Source organism: Micromesistius poutassou, assembly GCF_964030765.1.
Source record: "Micromesistius poutassou genome assembly, chromosome: 6".
Taxonomy (NCBI): Eukaryota; Metazoa; Chordata; class Actinopteri; order Gadiformes; family Gadidae; genus Micromesistius; species Micromesistius poutassou.
The window spans coordinates 14,561,024-14,579,052 of record NC_140276.1 but is presented as its reverse complement, the minus strand read 5'-3'; positions in this window follow the sequence as shown (position 1 = coordinate 14,579,052).

The window sequence follows — 18,029 nt, the reverse complement described above, 5'->3', positions numbered from 1 at the left end:
TATTTGTATTAGTAGCCTTACATTCAGGCTGTCTACGTTAGGCTCTTCACTATTTTATTATGAATTTTTCAATTCATTATGCTGTATATCTTCAGTATAATATGTTTTGATGGGAAGCCCAATACCAAACTAATACATGGCTTTAATCCTGGTTGGTTTAACCAGTTTCGATATTCTGTTAAATGTTCCTCTTGCAAATCCTAAATTGATTGCCATGTTCGTCTTTGTGCTTTTTTACAGCCTCAATTATGTCCTTACATTCTGAGCTGTGAGGCCATTGTGGTTATTATAGTTTCAGAAGGGGCATATTGCCTCTGTCTGTCTGTCTGTGTGTCTCTCTCTCTCTCTCTCTCTCTCTCTGGTTGTGTAGCAATTAGGGTAGGATTGAGGGTAAACAAATCTGTCAGTAGATACAAACAACGCCTTGTATTGTAACGTCGGTATTGAGTAACTAAACAAAAAGTAATTGAGTCTTCTTTAAGTGTAGTGTGTCAATGACTCAATATCTATTTACGTAGGGACCTTCATATGGAATTGTTCCATTTCATTTGATTAATAGATTGATATGTTGAGAAAGGTCAGCTTAAATAAATTATACAGATAACACATATCTCGTCAGCGTTAATACCTCTCTATATTATATTGGTGAAATACACAGATATGTTCCCCTCTTATTATTAACCTGGGTCATTAACAATATTTGTGGATAGATTTTCAGCCATTAGGCTAGTCAATCGTTATAGTAAATAAATCCTTTCCAATAAACCATTAGACAAACAAATTTCTGGACATGGCAGTACAAAACGTGTATGTGTTGTGTGTATGTGGTTGTGTCTTTTTTCAAACGTCTGCAGACACTTTTCCTCTGGCACCAATGTGTATGATGAATGTTGAAAGCTTATTTCAAAACTGATATGCGCGCGTGCATGTGTGTGTTTGTGTGTGCGTGTAGGAACCATTGCATGACAGTGTTATATTTTTCATGCATCATTTGACCGCTCAATATGCAACAGCACCAGAGTCCAATCAGTTTGACTCAGACCAGGTGAGCCTGTTAATCCAGCCATCATCCACACACACTCAATATTGAAATGTGCATAAAGATAACAGATAAGATAATCCTTTATTAGTCCCACAGTGGGGAAATTTGCAGTGTCTCAGCAGCAAAGAGCAAAGACGACAGTGCAAATAAAGAAATAAAGACGACAGTAGTGCACTCTAGATAGTGTGCATAGTAAAACCTTTATTTTAGATCCAGTGCAACAGGCCTCTGTTGAGCTCAGACTCAGTATGGAGCCCATCTCTGTAGGTTGTGTTTGTGTGGCAGCAGCAGCGGCTGTATGCAGATACACCCACTTGTTGGGGGGTTTGCTTATCTCTACTTCCCTGAGGCTCAGACACTGTGAACTGAACATTCGATAGGAGTCCTGGGGTCTTCTGTTCCCACAACCTCCTGCCATCCCGCCCCCATGCCGCTTCACGCCCCCATGTGGCTTCATGCGTGTGTCTGTGCGTGTCTGTGTGCATGTGCCTGTGTGCGCGCATGCGCGTGTCTCTTCTTCTACCAGTGTTGTGCGTCTGTGCAGGTGTGCAAAATCACGAAATCTGTGGACCAGCAAGAGTTGCGTGTGTAAAATCACCCAGGAGAATGGTGGACTGAGAGACAGAGGGGGGGAGAGAGAGAGAGTTGTTTATATCATGGACCATAATCCTAATTAAATGGTGCAAATATTAATAGTAGTAGTAGTAGTAGAATTAATTATGAATAATTATAAGTAATTGCTTCATAAATGATGTACCAATGAAAACACTACACAAGATAAACATTACAGCTACACAACACTATATCAAGACAAACATTACACGTACACAACACTGTATCAACACATATTTTTCTATGGTGCTGAGTTAGTGCAGCTGTCCCTGGTTCTGAAAAAAAGAGCTGTCTAAGGTTCTGGATATGGAGCTGTCTGTGGTTCTGAATACAGAGCTGTCTGTGGTTCTGAATACAGAGCTGTCTGTGGATCTGGATACAGAGCTGTCTAAGGTTCTGGATATGGAGCTGTCTGTGGTTCTGAATACGGAGCTGTCTGTGGATCTGGATACAGAGCTGTCTAAGGTTCTGGATATGGAGCTGTCTGTGGTTCTGAATACGGAGCTGTCTGTGGTACTGTATATGGAACTGTCCATGGGCCTTCCTGACTTCCGGCGGTCAATTATTTTTTGTTATTAAACGGCTCTTCTCAATGCTGTGGAACGCTCTGTTCACTTGCATGGGCCTTCCCGACTTCCGGCGGTGAATTATTTTTCAATAATGACCTAATGCTAAGAATATAATGACCGCTGTCAAGTAAAGTAGATTTTTTCACGTCATTCGTATCACTCCGCAAGTAGTGCAGTAACTTATCAACCCCAGCGTTCTCGGTTGCTAAGCGACATCAACATCTTTGGTGAACTATTTCTCTGCGGATCAACACTACGAATGGTAACAAATATATTGTAAAAAGACACACGTGTGAAGTTATTTTTTCGTTTGGGCAAATAGCCGTGTAATAAGCGCAATAATGCACAGAACGCGGGTCATTATCAAAAATAAGCCTTATTTCCCGATAATGACCGGCGTTCTATATATTATCCCTTACATATATATATATATATGTACACTACTGTTAAAATGTTAGGTAGTTGATTATGATATGATATTGATATGATTATTATATATATATATATATATATACACAAATTTATTATATGCTACATGTGAGCCTCCTAAGATGGCTCAATTTGATTGGTTCGCTATCTCGGAATATTGGGCAATATCCCATGATTGAGATCTCAAACTCGGGATATTGTTTTCATCACCTTCTTTAGTATAAATAATCAGTGCCGTAATAAATGAGGTATGTGCAATGCTGTCTGATTCCTGCCACTAGTACAACACGGCCCATCATGTGTCTGTGTGTGCACGTGCACGTCACTCCACACACACACACACACACACCAGCAAAAGTACACACCAACACAAAGTGTGTTGTGTAGGTTGTGGTGTTAAATACCCAGGTCTCTTGAGGGTGAGACCAAAGGTGCTAATTATTCATTACACACACACACACACACACACACACACACACACACACACACACACACACAAGGTGTTAATGAATCACTTAAACCTTTTAACACAGAGGTGCCTCCTGCTTGCCAACACATCTCTCTCTAGGAAGCCCCCCACGCCCACCCTGTCGTGAGCTACTTGACACCTTTTGCCTTTTAATTATGACACTCGTGTGAGCATCTGTTCCTGAACTCACTGGGGTGTGACGGTCCACTCTGAGGAACCCCCCGGTCTCAGGTAGGAATAGGTCATGAAGACGGAGAGCTGGTGTGCGTCACCCTTCCACTGAAAAAGATAAAACAAAGAATGGATTAAGGGAAATGATGAATGCATATTGTTGTATGTTTCAATCTAATGCACACATTACATGTCAAGAAATAGGGAAAACATATTATAAAATGTTGTGTTCAGAGAGCAGAGAACGTTGAAGGAAAACAAACCTACGTGTTTATCCAGTCTGAACCAGTAGGTAGTGCATTGTATGGGTCCAAGCCAAACCGAATCCATGGCAAACGTTGTATTCCACATGGAGCTGATTATATCAATACATTCAGCAAGATTTGCACTTTTTCAGCAAACATAAAATGCAATCAGCATCCCAGCTATACCTTTGAGATTGGCTGGGAGATGTAGTCCTGTGGGTTGCGATGAACAGGCGTCAGGACCTGCTCATTATTCAGTGAAACACATAACCAGGTGTTGATTTTGAGTGAATCAATGAAGAAGGACTGCTTGCTCAGCACAGTCGTGTCTTAGTTCCCCTAAGGGGCCGTTTACTGGATCTCAGACATCCACTGTTCCCTGATCTGCAGCTCAGTCCAACTGAGGTCTGGCACAAGGCATGACATGGTGTGTCATCATATTATAACACGGTGTGGTTTACCTCTGGTTAACCTCAGTGGAAAGGCTCCATGCCTCATCTGCACTTAAACAGAATGGTTAATTGAGCCTTTGAAGGTTAATCTCCATTTGCCTAATTGGTGCCACGATGCATCTTGCATTATAATGGTTCACAGTCCCTTGTAATTCCCTAGGGTTTCTTGCAACAGTCTGTATGTATAATGTACTTGTACATATTTTGTATTTTTCAGGAAGAGCTTTTCACTGCATTTGTTTTGCCATTGGCAATACATTATATTTTGTTGATTTTCCTTGCAGAGGAGGAAGCATTGGCTGAGAGTGTAAAAAGCAAGTACATGTTATCCTGTCTGTCGTGTCTGACATGATGACATTAAAAAAACAATACAAAACGTTTGAGCTATCACATTCAGCCAACACAGGGAACTGGGCTTTGCAGTTTGGGCTTTGTAGTATTTTATTTTGTGAACACCTTGTAGGGCAAATAACAGTGATGGGATCAATGTCTGCAGAGTGTTACACCTTACTTTGTGTTTCTTCTTGTTCTGCCTTCCAATACTCCATAGCCCATTATATGACACTGTGCGATTCAATTCCCCTAGTCCATTCATGCCTAGTAACAAAAAAATTATAAAAATGAAATTCTCAAAAAGCCAAACCTTTTTACACCCTAGGCTGGAATCAATGCCTCTCTGGCATCTATCTGGATATACCAGCGACAGCATCAAGATAGCCACAGAGTCAGTGAAGCAGGAGCAGCGGCACTATTGTTACATAAAGCACAGGACTCTGATGGCTTTCCTTCTGGAGCCTGGGCCAAGAGTGGCAGAGTACAAGGTTGTCAGCCAGCTTGGCCGGGGAAGCTGAGTAAACATAAAATGTCTGTCACTTCTCCAGGAGAGAGGTAAAAAGCTCAGAAACACTCAGGGCTGTATATATATTCATATACAGCTCAGCAGGGTGTAGTCCATACTTTAGCTTTACATTATATTAATACAAAGAAATGATTTTGTTTCTGTATTCTTATTATCATTATCAGTATTTCTATAAGTAGTAATAGTAGTAGTAGTTGGTGGTAGAAGTAGTAGTAATATATGTATATGTATATGTACAGATGCTTGCATTCATGCAGGCATGCCTGCATTTATGTATGTATTTATGCATGTATACATGTATACATACATGCATGTATGTATGTATGGAGTGTGTGTGAGTGGTTGATGGCTGGTTTAGGCAGCCTCACCTGGCCCAAGTCAGACTGACTGGACCCTTGGGCTGCCCGAGGCTGCACACCTGCTGTACAATAAGTAATCAATGCACAGGTTAAACAGGTTGAACAGGTTAAACCTGCCATCACCGCACCCAATCAGGTCTCCTACATGGCAGTATGCTATCATGTATCAGTATACCCAAACTATACAATAAACTTGTGTCAACATCAGCCCCCCTGTGTCCTGGATTCGGAGGAGCCCAGTAAAAGCCACCTAGGTGGTGTGTTGCACTGTCCCTTGCTACAGTATAAATACCTGGAGAAGGAGATTAAAATACTATTTTTGGTATCAGTCCATGTCTGTGTGTGCAGACACTGTTAAAATATCTACCATGTTAACTTTACCCCATTGCTATCACTTTGAGCCCACTGGGTTTTTGTGTGTGTGTGTGTGTGTGTGTGTGTGTGTGTGTGTGTGTGTGTAAACCCCGGTTGTGTTATCGACAAACCATTCAGAGATTAGAATGTACAACAGCTCTCCCCCCTCCTTTCCTTTTTTCTTCTCCTGGCAGGAAAGATAACCTTTTTCCAATAACTGTGTGGAGGGATTAAACCATAGCGTCTAAAGAACGCAGTCCCCGACACGTTCCCCATAAAGACAGATGCTGATAACTTTCCATACATGCAGGAACATTCACACTATCCACAATACAAGCCTTATACAGACACCTACTTCTGCTCGGAGCTAGTGTATGGTATATATAATGGTGCATTTCCACTGGCGGGGCACGCTTCGGAACCAGCACACCTCGGACAGCGATAGCCACAGCAGCTATGTGAGCATTGTGATCTCATTGCAGCCCGACACAGTGTTTGGCACAAGGGATTATAACATCTGATCCTGCGTATTAATGAAATGCTAATAAATCCAAGGAAAAAGAAGAATGCGCACAATGAACAAAGAGCAACAATATAGGACGTCCAAGAAGGACGGCAAACTTTTGTACAACATTTTCTTCAATAAACAAACCTTTCGGCGTCCAGAAATACCTTGTGGGTACTGTGTCTGTTTGTTATTATCCCCCTGTCGCACGGAAGGGACGATTCTGTCGACCAATCAACGGACGGTGTGTGTAGCTCAAACTTGCCGGGACCCTTTCAGGCGTCTCAGTACCTCAACAAAGTAGTACTGTGAGACAAGTATGGCTCAATACGGCTCAGTATAGGTCACGGCCACTTTTGGCAGTGGAAACACGACCTGTGCTGCACCTTTGCAGACTGAACCGACCTGCACCCTCTGGTGGAAATGAGCCATAAGACACCAACGAAGAAACCTGCCCTACAACAATGATGCCTTATCCCTCCACACATGCCCAGGTGGTTTAAACCACAGCAATAGACCTATGCAGTAAAATGTTCCTGAGATGTATTGATAGAACCCTCAAAAAGGCTCATTTTGAAAGACTGTATGAATTTACTCATTCAGGTGAACAGGGACATTATCCTACTTGGTCCATGGAAACTTTATCTGACAGTAGAACTCAAACAGAAAGTGTATATCATTTAAATCAAAATATGAATATTGAGTTATTTTGTAATGCTGAAATATGCAAGATCTGTCAACCTCTTTCTCGTTCTAATATTTCCTTAGTGATAGTCTAGTCCCCTGTCTTTGGTAGGTTGCTGAAAAAAGTAAAATAAAAAAAATGTCTAGGGCCAGCATGTCCCTTGAGGTTCTCAGGGGACATGGTGGACCCCTCTCAGCAGTAATCCAATTCCCACAGACATGAGTCACCATCTGCACCGTATGGCACCAGGAAACTCAAATCAAGAATTGACTGTTCACATTCAACTCTTCAAGTCTTAGGGGGTAGAAAGTCTCTGCAAAAAGCATTCAACATTGTGCAACACAGTTGGCATTATATGTTGAACTGAAAGAATTTTCAAGAGATCACTGAAGAGGGGTCTAATTTATTGCATAAAGCTTAAGTTATCCAGTGTACATCATCCACAATAATATATCCTCATCCTCATCTTAACCATAACCTTTTAAAATATAATCTGGAGAAGCAAATGGACATATTTAGATGGCGCTCAGCAGAGGGGAATGGCCAGTGAGCCGCGAGGGGCATCAGTCGATCCAAGCTTCATTATGAATAGCGTCATTACTGTTAACATTTCACCTTGATAAATGGGATGAATCTGAAAGGATGTGAATGTCATATTCTGTAATCAACATCATATTTAATTTTATTGGCAGGCGCCGATATCTAAGGATGAACCAAAACCCCTGACTCGCCTTTAACTAAATAAATAATCAGGTTTTGTTCTTTCTGTACATGCAGGACGGCTGGCTCCCCTTAGATAAGAGTGTGGCATCAAGGCTTAATCAACAGGCTTTTTCACCCATCAGCCAGTCAGAGGTTAATATGCACACAATAGCTTGTTTTTAATGTGATGTTGTTGTGGAGTGTGTGCGGATGATGATTGGATCTGGCAGTCTTACCTGGCCCGTGTCACACTGATGGGAGACAAAGAAGACCAGCTGACACCATGATCTTCAATGGATCTGAGGAATTTCATCCAATATTTTGTCAAAACATTGCCAACAGAACAATGAGATGGATATAAAGGCTTTGTGATTTGCACCGATTTTGACTAAAACATGGGCGAGGTTAATGAGCAACATTACCCTGACAATAGCCTCCAGTGGAGGTTCTGTTAACCTACCTTGTAACTTTTGATTCTATCTTGTGTGTATTAAATCCTCGTTCAAAGTCATGAAATGAGATTGAGCTGGCTTTTCCATCAGCTCAGTTCCATCAGCTTCCATCAGACAGGTAAGCTGAAGCTTACCTGTCCCAGAACCCGTATTACTGGGAGAAATATGGATAGTTCTAAACCCTTTAACATCTCTGTGACTGTGTTTTATATCCACATCAAATGCACTCAAGTTCTGCCTTAAATTGAAATATTCAACACAACACAACAGCCTGATCAGCATACAACAATGTTGCTGTGTCTGCTACATATAAATTTATTTTTTTGTACCAAAGTGTTTGTTTATGGTGATTGCAGCATTGTAGCATGAGATAATGTGTTAAAGAGGATGCTGCTATTGCTATCGTAATTGCTTGTGATTATGGTTACCTGGCGGCCTTTCATATTGTTGTGCACAAACAAATGGGCAGCATATGGTTTAGTATCAACAAAAGAAAATGTAAAGCCACTGGGTTTCTATGTTTTGCGAAGACAGATGGAGTATACAAACTCAACGTCGACCTCATCTCTTTTAAAGACAAACTTTGTCTCTCTTCACTGTTTGAATACACAAAAAAAATGATTTTGAATTGGGAATAACCAGAAAAGAACATTGCATAGCAGAACAGAACCTGAATAATGATAGGTTGCACGCAGCAATCAGGAATGACTTGTGTGCTTGTATGTGACTTGAGAGTCTACTTTGCATCAATAGCATATTAGCCTCCTGCATTGTGATGAATACACAGGGTGATTTGAGGCATGCGATAGGTAATAGGTGTGCATTCTTTTTTCTCTTTGTGTGTTTGTGTGTGCATGTGTGTGCGTGTGTGCATGCACATTTGTATGGAGGGAGCGGGGTATTAAAAGGAAAGGGTTTGAGTAATATTAATGGTCTGCCCTGCATGGTCATCAGCATGTTTATCAGTGTGCGCCTGGAGACAAGGAGGAGGAGGAGAGAGGTGGAGGAGGAGGAGGAGGAGAGGTGAAGGAGGGAGGAGGAGGAGGGAGGAGGAGGCAGAGGAGGAGAAGAGGGGAGGAGGAGGAGGAGAGAGGTGGAGGAGGAGACAGGAGGAGGTTGTGAGAGGGAGGGCGGTAGAGATGTAATGTTGGTGCGGAGGTCGCACAATGTCAAAAAGTAGTAACAGGAAGCAAAGGAAGAAGAAGAAAAGACAACACAAGTTGGGGGCGGAGCGGTGATCTTTACGGGGAACGAGGACTAAATTAGCATCGGATCATACGCAACTTACGACAGGAAGGAGCACATGTAGGAGGAGCGGGGTGAGGAGGAGGAGGAGGAGGAGGGTGTGGGGTCACAGGAGGAAGGTGGCAGTGAAGACAATGAGCGTTGCCAGACTCCCCACAGGCTTCGAGAAAACACTGACTCATAGAGCGAGGGACGGGAGTCGAGACGGGAAGAGGTTACAGAAGGAAATGCAAAAGGAAAGGGGGTGTTGGTTCAGCCGCTACTACATGGTGGTCGGATAATACAGAGCTTCATTATACCTGACCCACGATAGCATCAAATAATACCTAGAGCAATAATACCTAGAACAATATACCCTGACCGCAATATCATAAAATTATATCTAGACTAATATACCTTGAACAAAATATCATAAAATAACACCTTAAAAAACAATATACCTTTACCACAATCATTAAATAATACTTAGAACAATATGCCTTTACCACAACAGCTTCAAATTAAACATAGATGATATGCCATTACAGTTTGCATTCCCATTGATACTATTGCTTCTTAAGGTGTGCTTTGAAACTATTCACGTATAGTATGTGAGCGGGATAGTTGCTGGATGGTAATTATATATATACAATATCCATTTATCCAAAAACAATGTGATGATGTCCTTGTTGTGCACTTATCTACTTTCTATCTACCTACGATCTCAGGTATTGTTTCAACACCTTGGTTTCACTGACACATAATATATTTTTGACTTCTCCCTTATTTTCTTATTTTTTTTTCGGTGGATTGTCTCCCCTGTGATCAAAGGTTTTCTCGGCTTTCACGTGTTGCGCATTGAGACAGAACATCATGTCTGCTTCGGCTGCCAGAGAGTTCACCGTGATGGTGGAGTCGGTGGGGGGGGCATGTGGCCCCCGGCTCTAGGCTCCGCCCCCAGGACATGGCCCCGCCCCCGTGTGCGAGCATTATGGAGGTCACGCTGGTAACGTGCGCACCACTCCCCCGTTAATAATGGATGCTTTTGCTCCGTCTCGCGTCTTTGCTCTCAATCACTTTGTCATTAATACTTTTAAATCTCCACTTTATCTCACTTTAATTTATTTACTACCCCCACCCGGCCGCCCACCCTCTCATTTGCAAAGTCAGCCAGGCCTGGGGATGTGAGCTGGGAATGTTTTCATCTCTTGCCCAGCTGAGTGCTTTGTCCCCTGGGCAGGGAGGAGGGCCAGAGGTCTTTGTGCGGGGGAAACATCCACAGATAAAGTATAGTGGCTAATGGGATCCAATATGTCTGTGTCTGACTCTCTGTGTCTATATCTGTCCATTTATATCATCCATCCCTCCCTCCATCTGTCGTTGGTTGTCCCAAAACTACAAATCACAAACCCCAACACACACACACACACACACACACACACACAGCACCCACCAGACAGGATGAGTGTGACAACAGCACACGTCTTTTTCATTTATTTATGACGCTCTTTATATTGTGTTTTTTTTCATCTGTGTGCGTGTGTGCATGTTTGCCTGTGCCTGTGCATGTGTGTGTGTGTGTGTGTGTGTGTGCAGTACCGGCGCTCCGCACACGCAGAACACACACTGCGCGTAGGGCACCAAGTGTCTGGGGGGGCACCAAAAAAATCTGTCTCGTAAAAAATCATGACATCATAATAATAATCATAATAACGCGATATATTTAAAATGAACATGTGTAAAACGTGTTAATAGCAATACAAAAGTAACATTTGCTCGAGAAAAAGATGCGTCTCCTGTGCAGCCCTCTCTCTCTCCCCTTGGTGCCCCCCTCCCCCACATCCCAGTGGTATGTTTGATTAGATCATTCTCAAGTTTGGCAGACACCTGTGTTTGGACATGGCCTCGAAAAGGCATCAAGAGTCGGGGGCGGATAAGAGAAAAAAGAAGAGACAGCGAGATGATGCACGCACGTCGATGGCAGGTAAGACAATGTTTTAAATAAAAATGACTAATTCTGTAATTTAGTCCTTATATGAATGTCTATGCTCATGCCAGGTAATGTTAACGTTACCTAACGTTAGCTCCTATATTATTTTAGCCATCAGAAGTCGTCAGCCAAGTATTAGCCAAGTTTACTTATATAGGTCTACTGCATTTCAGGACGTTTATTTGGCATTTGTTATGTAGCCTACGTTATGACGTTATGCATGTGTACTGTGAACCAACGAGTATGCAATTGTGTACTGTAGTGGAAAAAGTAATGCTACAGATGATACTTTAAAGTAATGAGTTGATGAATGGAGAATGGCTCCTGGTAACATGAATTCTGAGAAACCTTGCATCTGCAGGGCGACATCTGCAGGTGAAACTACATTTTGAAAGAAAATAAAGAAATCTTAGTTATGTATATCCCCCTCCCTTCACATTCATAGTTTTCAAATTATGTAGATTTATTTTTACATTGTGAGCCATCAATCATTGTCTTAAAGGTAAAATAGTTTTAAATGTTGTCATGCATCAGTGATTTACACAGTGGCTTACATAAACCTGTAATTAATGTGTAATATTGTTTTTGAATCAAGGTGCAAAACTGTATTTCAGTGTACAATCCCTGAGTATTTTTTCTTGTATTTCTGAATGCAGGGTCAATGCTTAGATATGTACAAGGAGTTCCTCAAGACCAGGAGGAAGATTTAGATGATCAACCATCCACCAGCAGTTCAAGCACACATCATCAACCACCAATCTCTGCAGACTCTGCAACAGCACCCAGCCCTGACCAACCATCAACTACTAGTTCAGGACTTATGTTAATGTTTGGTGCTATTGTTAATGCAAAATTAGTGTAGTCTTTTATCAAGATTTTAATTTCTCTTTATTTGCACATTACATTTTGCAAAACATTAATGTTGAGAAGTTATTTTGGAAATAAAGAGAAACGTACTGACAATTACTGAATTGATGTTTGATTGATGATTTTCGGGGGGGCACCACAATGCATTTGTGCTTAGGGCACCCAAATGGCTAGTGCCGGCCCTGTGTGTGTGTGTGCGTGTATGTGTGTGTGTGTGCGTATGCCAGTGTGTGTGTGGTTGTGTTTTTGTGTTTGTGTGTGTGTGTGTGTGTGTGTGTGTGTGTGTGTGTGTGCGTGCGTGTGTGTGGTTTAAGGAAGAGAAAGATGTGGGACCAGGAAATCGCCGATGTGGAGGTTATCGTTAGTTCTCCGCTGATGCACTCCAACACTTCTGGGTCACGAGCACAAGAACATGAAGGGGAATCTATTTGGGAACGGAAACGTACAGCGGTATGGATGCATATTTAAACATTTCATTAATTTATTTAAAGGACAGTGCACATTAATCTACATTTCTGTAAATGTTCCAGTGTTAGCGAGCAGGCTATTTATTTTGTAGTCCTTTGGCAAGATGTTAAGCTAGCACAGGATGGCTAAAAGGTAAAAACATATTAAAGAATACACACAGCAACAGATAACAACAGTATAACATGATACCAATAGACACCATTAAAACATAACGATACAACCATTTATACAAACCACCCATGGGTTAGACAGGTGAGCTACAACAATACATAGCAACAGAAAAACATGCACTCAGCTTAAATACCACCAAAGGTGTTCACATTTTTTATTGCTTAAAAGCCAGTCCTTAAGACAGTGGGTGACTGTATGGTGGGAGGTGCAATTTCTAATCTCCACTGGCAATTGGTTCCATAATTTAGAGGCTCTTGCAGAGAAACATAATTGACCAAAGGAGCTGGATCTAATCGGGACTACACAGTGCCCTATTAGACCAGACCTTGTGGTTCTGCTGTTGGAAAAAAATTAGGCATGCGTCAGTTTGGTTTAAAATATTTTCCCAGCAGAGCAAGTTATATTTGTCAAGGATATAACAGTATACATCCTTGTAAAGTTTGGGATTTCTGTCCAAAACTAAGCGTTTGTTTGTGAAGTGATAAGATAGGCTTTAATGTTGTGCTATTCACCTGAGTCCAGCTCGTCATACAGTATGTTAAATGGGGAATGATCATAGCATTCATATAGATCTTTGCTACAGGTGTTGTCAGACAGTTAAATGGTCCTCATTTATATAGAGCTTTTATGCAAAGCGCTTTACAGTGTTGACTGACATTCACCCATTCATGCACTCATTCACGCAGGGTGACAGCCAGCTCGTCAGGAGCAATTAGGGTGAGGCGTCTTACTCAGGGACACCACAACACTCAGCTAGGAGCCGGGGATCAAACCAGCAACCTTGCGGTTACCAGCCAACCCATTGTACCTCCTGAGCTAATGCCGCCCCACAGTTCCTTGTATATCTGAAGTTGGCTAGATTGTATTTAGTTATTTGTATAACCTTTCACACTTGTTTTTTTGAAGGATAGAGTAGTGTCAAGGATAATGCCTAGATATTTTAAAGATGTCACTGTTAGAACGACCTCCCCAGACACATAGACCTTGGGTTAACAGTAAGATACAGTGTTAGTCTTGCTAAAAAAAAAATACAGACTGTCTTCTTAACATTGAGCTGCAACTGTGAGTCAGTAAGCCATTTATGTACATGTACCATTGTATCATTGAGTTTGGCAGCAGCTTGGGCTTTGGTTTTTGCATGAACATAAATTACTGTATCATCAGCATACATCTGAACTTCACATCCAGTGCATACTGATGGTAGGTCATTTATATAAAGGCTGAACAGAATAGGGTCCAGGATAGATCCCTGGGGTACATCCAGTTCATTCTTCAGGGGTGGTGATGTCTCTACGCTAACCCTTACACACTGGACTCTATTTGACAGATATGATATCATCCAGACAATTACACTGGTTGAGAAATTAAGATAAGTGAATGATGTGAATGAGTATTTGATTATTAACAGTGTCAAAAGCTTTTTGGAGATCTAAGAAACTTGCTTCAACTATGCATCCTTTGTCCATTTTTGATTTTATGTTTTCCATTAAAAAACAATGTCTCAGTGGAGTGATTAGCTCTAAAGCCAAATTGCATGGGGTGTAGTGTAAAATAACTACTGTTAAGATGCTCAGTCAATTTCTCAGCCACACATTTCTCAGAGATCTTGATGTCCCCTTGATTTATAGACTGGTACAACAATGGCTGACTTCCAGTCCTTTGGGAATTTTCCCTCCTTAAAATAGGTGTTAATAATTTTAGTAACTGGCCCTGTAAAAGAGACAGCATGTTTCTTTAAAAACATAGAGACATCCAGTCCAAATAAAACATCCAGTCCAAATATGTCTTGGATTTGGAATTATTAAGAAAAGTAATTATTTAACTTTGGATTCAGGAATCTCTGTCAGAGCGAAGACTGGCTGCGTAATATCAATTGGTGATGAGTATAGTGGACCACTTTGGGGACAATGTACAGTCAGCCTCACTGAATTGACAAAATGGCTATTAAAAACAGTCGCTATTTCTGCTGGACCCTTATACAGGGTTCCATTGTCTTTGATCTCCACCTGCCTTGTTATTTTATTATGTCCTTTCCATGTTTTTTTTATGCAGACAGTCAATATCCACATCTACACCAGCTATGATTTGGTTCCAGTTAATATTTTTTATTTCCCTGTCAAATTCATCAATATCACTCTTGGGTATTCTTAATTGGCTAGATTTGGTGTTGGGTTTCAAGTAGAAACGGGATTTAGTGAGCTTTCTGGCTATAAGAGTAAGGTTATGGTCAGACAGACCAGTGACTATGTTGAAGGATTTTTTCAGCCTTTCAGGTTTGTTGGTGAATATCAAGTCAATTTGAGTTTTTGAGGATGAGGTTATTCTAGTGGGCCCTTTAATTAGTTGTGTGAGATAAAATTTATTTGAAACCCGTTGCAGTGGCTTATTAGTGCCTTTGTTCTCCCAATTAACATTGAAGTCATCCATTGTTAGTATTTCCTGCCCTGAGCTGTATTCCCTTAGCACAGTTTCAAGTTTGTCAAAGAAAATAGAATACATCACATGATATATGGTCTTTGGTGTATAACAGTAACCCCCCACCTCTGCCAACAGCTCTATCTTTCCTAAAAGCATTATAGTCAGGAATATGTAGGGCTGAGGATGGGGTGTTTTTATTCAGCCAAGTTTCTGACAAACATAAGAAGTCCAAGTTAGAGTCTGTTAGAATATGTTTTATCTAATCAATTTTAGGAACAAAACTGCAGATATTCAAGTGACCCCCAGCAGACCACTGGGTTTTGCTTGAGGGTCCACACTAGACACACTGGCACACACACACACACACACACACACACACACACACACACACACACACACACACACACACACACACACACACACACACTCATGTCAAACGTAAAGCCAACAGGGACTGTATGGGAATACATTGAGACAAAAAGTTGAAGAAAAGGTTACAGAATAACTTAATGGTAGACCGGTTAAGGTTGAAACACACGTTGCACTCTTTGAATGGTCAACAGCGATGGATACCATGAAACAGATAACAGTATAAACGACATATTCTAATCTCAGTGGTTTCTACCTGGATGGATCAAGGATGAAAAAAATACAATGGGAAAAAATAATACATACACAAACACGCAATGACAGATGCTCAACACACACACACACACACACACACACACACACACACACACAGTGGAATTCATTTAAAAAAGCATCTCATCATTCGGGTAGGAAAGGTTTGTTTTATAATATGTGTGTGTGTGTGTGTGTGTGTGTGTGTGTGTGTGTGTGTGTCTGTGTGAATAACTTTTTCTGTTGTGGTTTCTGTAGATGCGATGATATTAATGTTAATCTCAGAAGAGTCTTGAACTGAACTCTGCCATCCTCATTAGAGCACAGTCTGTGCACAGCAGGGACCAGACTAACACATTTACAGCTTCAAACACACACACACACACACACACACACACACACACACACACGCCTACTGCACTTAACAGACCCAATTCTTTGTATGTAAATGGGAGGCAATCACTTTCTTTTGCATGCCAAAGAGAGGAAAAAAGACACTTTACGGAACTTTAGTGAAGAAGGAAAGTAATCTCAAGCACGCACATAGAGACACACAAAGCGGCAGACTTTAGAAGTTCCTGACTCAAAAACGGCAGACAATAATAACGAGCTTGGGTGAGCTTAGCCAGTCACACATCGCACTATGGTACGAGCGGGGATATGGAGAGTATATAAGTATTATTATAGAGCATAAAAAAAGATTGATTGTAGGTGATGCAAGATAAACACACACAAACACACACATAGAGAATGAGAATGAATGGAATATGTGAGGGAGAGAGATAATGAAAAACAATAGTAAGAGAGTGTGCAAGATTGATATAAAAAAAATGGTATGTAAGAAAGAGAGGGGGAGAGATAGCAATAAGGATATGAAAGAGAGTGAGAGAAAGAGCAAAACATAAGTGTAAAAGTTAGCAAGAGAGTGAGTAAGGTTAAGATAAATGGGGTTAATGAAAGAATAAGAGAGATAATAATGAAATATAATAGGAGAGAGTGAGCAATATATTGATCAATAATATGTAGGAGAGGGAGAGAGAGTGAGATTAAAAAAAATGTAACAGAGCAACGCATCCTCATGCAACGTATGAGAAGTTATGATTTTTTTTTTGTATGATTCTTATGTATTTTCAGCAACACAAGCGGTCAGTGCGCCTGTGCACAACAAAAGTGAGCTAGTCTCATATTCAGGGTCATGAAAGCAAAACACCAAGCTCATTGATTTAACCAAGCAGGGTTATTTGACAAAATGCATTACTCTATCATGTGTAAGAGGTCATTCCTCATCCTTAGTGTGTATTGACTTTCTGTTGGTATATTGAAATGCTCATTGCAAGCTTCCTATTTATGTAAGGTGTACCCCTACTGTCCACAAGCATCCCCCCCTCCCCCTCATAGGGATATGGAGAATTGATGCCACGTCCCAGTGATGGTGGTGTCATTTATATGAAAGAGGGAATTCAAATACTAAAATTATCTAAAAGGAAGTGATGCAATGAGTAGGTGACTTAGGGGTTAAGTACAGTAACAAGTGTGCTATAGACCTGGGGTCTCTTTTATATCAAAGAGGGTCTCATTGGACACAATTCTCAATTTGAAGGCTCCAGCCCTACAGGAAGTGACTCACAAAGCCTCAGCAAATGCTCCATCTCATGGCCTCACCCAGCGACTAGCTGGCAAGATTTTGAATTGAAGTTCTTCCCAGACCTACACCCTACCCATCCAACCCGCATATCAGAGAATCAGGCCTCTATTTCATAACAAAATAAAGTTATGAGCAAAATGCACATTAACTTATTTTAATCTCATAAGGGCTGTGGTGGGGGTTCCTTTTGACCCTATACTTGAAATTATTGATTTAAATTAATGATTATACACCTATTAATCTGGTTCTCTATTCCTTATCCCTATAAATATGCAGCTTGCCATGATCATTGCATTCAACAACAGAAATAGTCAATACACCATGAAGAGCATGGAGAATAACCTCTCACACATGAGGGGGCACTCTGGGAGGCGCTGTTCTGTCTGGCGTGCCTTAGAACATCTGTCTATATCCTAGCCAGTGGAACCTAGTTTGCGACAAACCAAAAAAAACATTTACGGCAGCTTAGCTGCCACACGTAACATTGTTATGGAAACGAGTGCACTGTAGTGTGGCGCAAAAGCCGGCCAAATCATTTATCTTTAGATTACTAAATGACTGAAGTGCACTATTAAGGTAATACATCTTCATCTAGGTTTATGTAAATTACACTTACTCTTACAATTACACAGAACTCATAAACTCGTTTATGAGGGGGGATTCCAAACAAAAATGTAGCTCATTGCTCCAAATGTTTGAAATACGTTGTGGTGTAATAAA